Below are 7,093 nucleotides of genomic sequence, written 5' to 3' on the forward strand. Positions count from 1 at the left end.
TGAGTGGGCAAAAAACATGAAGATATTTGTGTCCCATGTGAACGCTCACCAGAGGGTGACTTCAGCAGGGGAAGATTTTAATAATCAAGTGGGTAAGATGACCCATTCTGAGGATAACAGTTGGTCCTTTCCCCAGCCACTCCTGTCATTGCCCAATGGGCTCGTGAACAAAGTGGTCACGGTGGTAGGGATGGAGGTTATGCATGGGCTCAGCAACATGGACTCCTACTCACCACTTCTACAGCCACTGCTGAGTGCCCAATATGCCAGCAGCAGAGATCCAAGCTCAGTCCCTGATATGGCACCATTCCCAGAGGTGATCTGCCTCCTGCCTTGGAGTATGGGGAGAAATGAATATAGTAAATCATCTTGTTTTCTTGTGCTGATAATACCATACTGCAGGCTTGGAATAACTCTCTAATCCCACTAATTGTTTTTAAAGAAATAACATGATTTTGATCTTGCAAATTTTATAACACCAAGTTCTCCACATTTGGGAACACCAAGATCTTACCAATGAAAACCCTTCCTGGTGTTGAGCAGATGGATAATTTTGAAATATGTACGTATGGAATTAAGTAGTATGACTATCCAAATGTGCCAACCACTTCCACGGCATTTGAAATTATGCAATGGAAAATGTTTTCAGTGAAGCCCTTTTATGTGTTAATTTTGCAAAATGTATTCTCAATTATAATTTCAAATCACCTGAGGAGCAGAAGAAAATCAGAAGTTGTATCAAAACCAAGAACTTACTTGAATTTAGCATTAAGAAAACATTTTTAATTAATCAATTGGCACAAACTGAAGATAACCAATATTTAACAAGCCAGTTCTGGTTGATATTAGCCAAAATATGATACATTGAATATGCTGTTTTTGCCTTATGTCCCTTAAATTAAGAAAAACATTAAAGCAGAGAGTACAGAATAATTTACTTCCAAGAGATTCAGTAAATTTTAATTAGATATCCCTTTAAGGAAGAAATCTGGTTTTGTTCCATTTTGTTAAAAATCTGTGTTTTAAATGACCTTTAAAATTTCAAGACTTCCTCAAGATGCAATTGTCTAATCTTTGTATTAATGAACATGCCAAACATTTTAATTTCCTGTAGACATACCAAGTCTGTTTAGTTTGGAAGAAGATTAAATTCTAAGGTGCTTCTCTTAAATAAAAATATCACTTTCTCATAAGTCAAAAGAATTATTAAATATGTAACTGTCAATATCTTTGAAACATGTAAAATATCTTCAAGTTTAAAACTCTCCTCCAGATTGACTTGAGGCAGCCTTGGCCATCAATTGGTAGTAATACTCTCTTGGTTTACTTTTCAGCATTGCATTTATTGAAAATATATACTTATTTTTATTACATTGTCATAGAACTTGGGTCAAATGCTTTGAAACAGTGAGTTTCAGGGAATTGGAGGAACAAGATGAAAGGTCTAAAAATAGCAATTCTTTGTGCAGCACCTACTGTATATTAAAGTGTTGTATAACTCTGCCATGCAAAGTAAATAATGATAGTAATTTGCATTTTCTTATTACTATTCATCCTCCAATAGAATCCTCAGGCTTTTGCCAATATTAAGGTCCATTTTCACTTCCTTTCATCCCCGAGGGTTTTGAGAGAGGGGCAACATTGGCCTGCCATATTTTGCCCACAGATCGTAAAACAGGTACATCCCTAATTGCTTTGCCTTTATACTTTCAATTCACAAAACCAAAGGTGCGGTGGCCCATGGTTGGACCAATACCAAACAGAGCCAGGATAATGTAACCACACTTCCAGCACCTCCTTATTAATACCTTTTTGTCTTTTTAATCATGATGATCCCAGCAATTCTGGTCCGGGGCAATTATGTTGGGTTCAAAGTAGGAAGAGTCAGGAAAGTTTCCAGAAGAAGAAATATTTTTTAAAAATTTCACCAGCCTAGAAGATCTATTATTAGTGTGACAGAATAAATGTGACTGAAAAATTAACTGTGACTTATTTTCTCCTGTAGACTCATCACAAAAGATTAAGGGGGAATTTTTTTCCCCCAAGAAATTAAGCCCCAGATTCCTGGGGTGTTGGGCTTGCCTAGCTCAGGGCAGATTTAATCCTGGGGACACTGGGAGTTGGAGTTGAATGGTCAAGCAGGCCCATAGAGTGGGGGAGGCTGCCGTGTCCTATAAGAGAGGGGTGGTCCAGCTCCCTGGAGAATTCTGTGACTCTAGGGGCAGCACTAGGGAAGCAGAACTGCGGAGAGGGGCAAGATGGTGACAAAAACATATAATGAGCGGTACCCAGTGTTTCTCAATACAAATGTGCACAAATCACCTGGAGACCTTATTAAAATCTGATCTGAACAGGAGGTCTGGGGTGGGACTCGAGACTGCATTTCTAACGAGCTCCCAGGTGTGGCTGGTGCCTGGACCTCACTTTAAGTAGCATTCCCTGCTCCCATAACGTTCTTGGGGAGGGTGGGTAGAAGGACTTTGAAGTAGGGGCACAAGGAAGACTAAACCCCAAACTCGGTGGCACTGGGAGCGATGGCAAAAATCCTAGGTGGGGACATTATTCCCAGCAGAGCTGCCCATCTTCAAATGGATCATTCTAGTCTGGACAAAGAGCATCTATTCCAACAGAACTGAAGGCTAAAGGCCCTTCCCCAAATTTTCCCCCAATTTTCTGGCCTATTTTCCCACAACCTCCCAAGCCTCTTGAATGACCCTAGAGAGGGGGAGAAGTCTAACTCCCCAAACCCAACAGACTGAATTTCTAAATACCTTGGTTGAGGGAGCAGTGGTGGAAGACCTTGAGCCAGAGTTATATAATGTAGGAAAAGGAAGAAAGGCGAATTTTCTCGAGCCCAGGTGTCACAAGAGAAAATCCAAGTAAGTTATACTTTTAATCTCAGATGTAGAATCAGATTCAGGAATCAATAATAAACATGCATTATTCAATCAACAAATGTTTAGGGTAGTCTTGGGCTTCTGACAAGGGAAAGTAATTGGGGGGACCAGTGCCCCACAGACCAGAGAACTTAAAGCCCCAGTTAGTCAGTGGGTGAGATTGCTGATGTCACCAAAGAAGAAGGACCTTTTGCCCCTTACATGCACTCTTCAAATTGACCTTTAAGACTTTTCCCTCCTGCAAGTCCTTGCTCTTTGTTTAAACACGATTTCACCAGTATGAACATGTTCAGGAGAAAGACCCAGTTTGATTTTCTTCTGCCAGCATCTTCCAAAGATAGCCTTACATCCCATTCCCTCATAAGAACAAGTCTTAAAAATAAACTAAGGCAGTTAAGTGCTGTGTCCAAAGCCAAGTTTGTTCCAAAGCTGAGAGTAATAAAATCCAGGGCTCCCTTTTCCTAATCCAATTTCAAGAGCAAATGCTTCTCGTTGGTAATTTTGTTTATAATGTCTGATCCTGCCATCTCCAGGACTTGATCTTTTATTAAAGCATTTCGAAATCTGGTTTCAATTATATAATAACAGTTTGAGCCTGTGCTCATCAATGTCACAATTCACATAAAGATACCAGGTTGGCTTGTTCTTTTATCTTCCAGAAGGGCTAAAATTCCGGCAGGTAAGGGTAAGAAGGAATGACTACATTTTTTGCCTGCCCATCTGCCCTTGAAATTCAAAGTCACAAAATGACACATACAGTGTTTTGTCTTCTATTTTGTTTGTTTGTTTGTTTTTGTTTTGTTTTGTTTTTTAATTAGTTGCCAATTTAAAATGCAGGTATTTCGTATAAAAATCCAAATTTCTGGTTTCTCTTGAAAAAAAAATCAGATCTGGCAACATTTGGTTGCTGTCCCTCATGGCTGAGTACTTGTGCAATGGATGTTAATGATTTTGGGCTGCCAGCATCTGAACCCCTCCCCTGTCTAGGGGTGTCCCCACATCACAGTCTCGCTGAGAAGCACATGCCATTTCCCACCATTCAAACTGTATACCTGGGTCTCACAAGCATGCAACCTAAGCTTGGCCAATTAGGCGTGTACCCCTGGGCTTTAAAATGGAGCCTGAGTTTTAGGAAGAATCCAGGATAGAAAAGAACTGGAGAATTTTTTTCTGAGAGTGGAAGTGATGAAACCAAGATCCAATTTCTGGGAGGGAATTGAGGAGGAAAGAAGCGGCAGGGCCAGTAGGGGTCCAGAATCTGCAGCAAGTTTCCTTTCTGCATTGGTTCCGTGGAGTAATCTTGACCATGGTTTCGGCTGCATGGCTTGTCTTTGTCCCTGCCCATTTTCCAAGCGAAGTTCCCCAGCCTTGCTAGAGATTATGTGAGCTATCCAATATCTTGTTGCTAAATTCCTCTTCTGCTTAAGTCCTTCTTCAACGAATTCTGCCCCTTGAGTCAGGGAAGAATTTCTACCCGACCTTCTTTCTTTATATATTAACTTCCAGGCATGTGAGTTTGTAACCCTAGCTTGTATCGCTCCCTTTTTCCTTAAAGTGATTGCATTTTGGTACTGGGAGGGAACCCAAAGATCATCTAGTGCTAGAATCAGCAAACTTTTTCCTAGTAATGCAGAAAAGTCTCCCAGAAACCCTAGGTGACTTCCCCTAAATCTCTTTGGGCAGAACTGGGTCACCTGTCCTAAAGCCAATCAGTGGCAAGGGGAGTAGACTTTTTCATAATAGGCTTTTTCAGTGCCAGCGTTGAACTTTGGCTGAACATTACAATCGCCTGGGAATGTTTTTAAAATGCCAATGCCTGGTCCTATGCTGAGGCCAGAATTAATTGGTCTGATGTGGAGTTCTGACATTGGCATTTTTGAAACTCCCTTGGTGATTGTAATGTCCAGCCTGGGATGAGTCACTGGTCTAGGCTAACCTCTGACTCCCTATTTTACAGACGCAAATACTGAAGTCCAAAGAGATATTAAGTAACTTTACTAAAGGACTATACCTTCACTCAATAGCAAACTAGGAACAAACAAAGCCACACACACACACACAAACACACACACACACACAAACACACACACACACACACACACACACACGGCATTTATTAGGACAATTTTGTTTTTCTAGAGTACTCATGTGACTGCCCCTTCTTTTTCTTAGAAAGTGAAGTCATGTAGAACTCAAGGACTGAGATGCAACATAGTGTAGTGAAGTGGTTTTCAAACTTGAGCACAGCAGAATATCCTGGAGGTCTTGTTACAACACTAATGGCCGGGCTCTGCCCCCAGAATTTCTGATTCAGTGGGTTTCCGGGAGAAGAGGGATAATTAGCATTTCTAACAAGTTCCCCAGGGATGCTAATGTTGTGGGTTTGGGGATCACACTTTGGGAACCACTAGTGTACTTCCACAGCTTGGGCTATGGAATTTAATTGTCCTGTTAAGATCCAGTTTTGACTCTTTTGTGAATTTAGAAATTGAGTGACATACTTAACATATTTATGAAATGAGGCCAATGATAGCAACTTGACCTGTTCGAGGACTGAGTATAATAGATGTAAAGCACTTAGAACCATGTCGGGCCCACAGTAATTACTCAATGAATATTAGCTGTTGTCATTCATTCATTCATTCTCTCATTGAACAATTTATTCAATGTTTCCTTTGAGCCAGGCAGTGTTCTGGGTGCCAGGAACACAGTGCTGGTAAGTCAAATGCTCTGCTCTTTGAGAGCTTACAATCCACAGGGAGCTACACAGTAGAGAACCTCGTAAATATGTGATATAACATCATAGAGAAGAATCCTGCATTCCAAGCACACTGAGCAGCAGGTGCATGCAGAGAACTTGTTCCTATCTTGTTTGCACTCTCCAGCTCAAGCAGGTGATGCCTTCATGTTTCTAATGCAAAGTCCCCTCAGCAGGATGGCTCTTACTTGGTGGTTGAATAAAGCCCAGGTTATGGCATCATCATGCCAGCCAATCCTTTAGATTTTTGGGGGGAGAGGGAAACTTTGCAACAAGAACAGGATGAGCGGGGAATGCATTCAGAAGGAAGGAGACCGGTCATACTGTGCTGACTGCACTAGAGGCTTTAGGCACGTTATTTCACTGATTCCTCACAACCACCTTAGAGTAGGTATCCTTGGACGAGAGAAGCAACCTGCCCAAGGCTAAGCAGAAAAGGTGGTGAGCAAATGATCCCACTTGCCCCTGGAAAAGCAGGGTGTCTGGGCACTGTCATATCACAAGCTACATCTGACCTCCTGCTTCTGGGTCCCCTGCCACCATATATTTGCCCACTGTCCTTTTACCCTATTCTAAAACAAGTGGCAGTGATGTAATCAGATGCAAAAAATGCAGTTATTTCTCAATCAAAACTCCGCTGATCCCAGGCCAGCCTCATCTTCACCCAGTAAATCCTGCCTTTCTCCACATGTTAAAAAACAAAACAAAATGACTTTATTACAGATGTAATACATGCTCGTTGCTGGGATAGAAAAACCAGCAAAAAAGAAAAAAAGTGACTCATTATCCCCTCACATCAAAGAAGAAAAAAAAAGCACCAATATTTTGATTCTTCAGTATCTTCAGATCATAAGGGCCCTGTCTCGTTTTCACGCTGGAGTTGTTTTCTGGTGGTTCGTCCTCTGCAAATTTTGTTGGGTGAGAGTCACGGGTTTGAGAGACAGGGAGGTTGGAGTTGTGTTCGTTTGGGGTTGTTTTTCAACTTCAAGTACTCACTCCCAGCCATGGGGGCAAAAGGTCCTGGGAGCCCTTTTACAGATGGGCATCTATATTCAAGAACTGGCGGCATCAGTTGGGTTGTTTTTCCCTCAGGAATTTTTAGCCCTGGCAGTTTTCTGTTCCAAGTGTTTGAACCTTGGTGATGTGTCAGAGGATGGCAGGAATTGGCCTTGACCGTGAGACCCGTACCTGAAATGGTAATGACTGGCGGCTTCAGAAGGTGGCCGGGACTCTTCCGCTGCTTCTTCTTGGGTTCAGGAAGCTCCTCGCCACGAAGAGAGCAGACCGTGGACTCCAAGGGCGGAGCTGGAGGGAGGTTGGCGGCCCGCGCCTCCTGGTAACCAGGCAACCGGCTCCTTAGCAACGGAAGGGGGCGGGACCAGGGGAGGAAGTCGGAAGCCGGCGAACAAGTCTCGCGAGAGTTGCTTTTGCGCGCGAA

This window comes from Choloepus didactylus, chromosome 23 (assembly GCF_015220235.1).
Source record: "Choloepus didactylus isolate mChoDid1 chromosome 23, mChoDid1.pri, whole genome shotgun sequence".
Taxonomy (NCBI): Eukaryota; Metazoa; Chordata; class Mammalia; order Pilosa; family Megalonychidae; genus Choloepus; species Choloepus didactylus.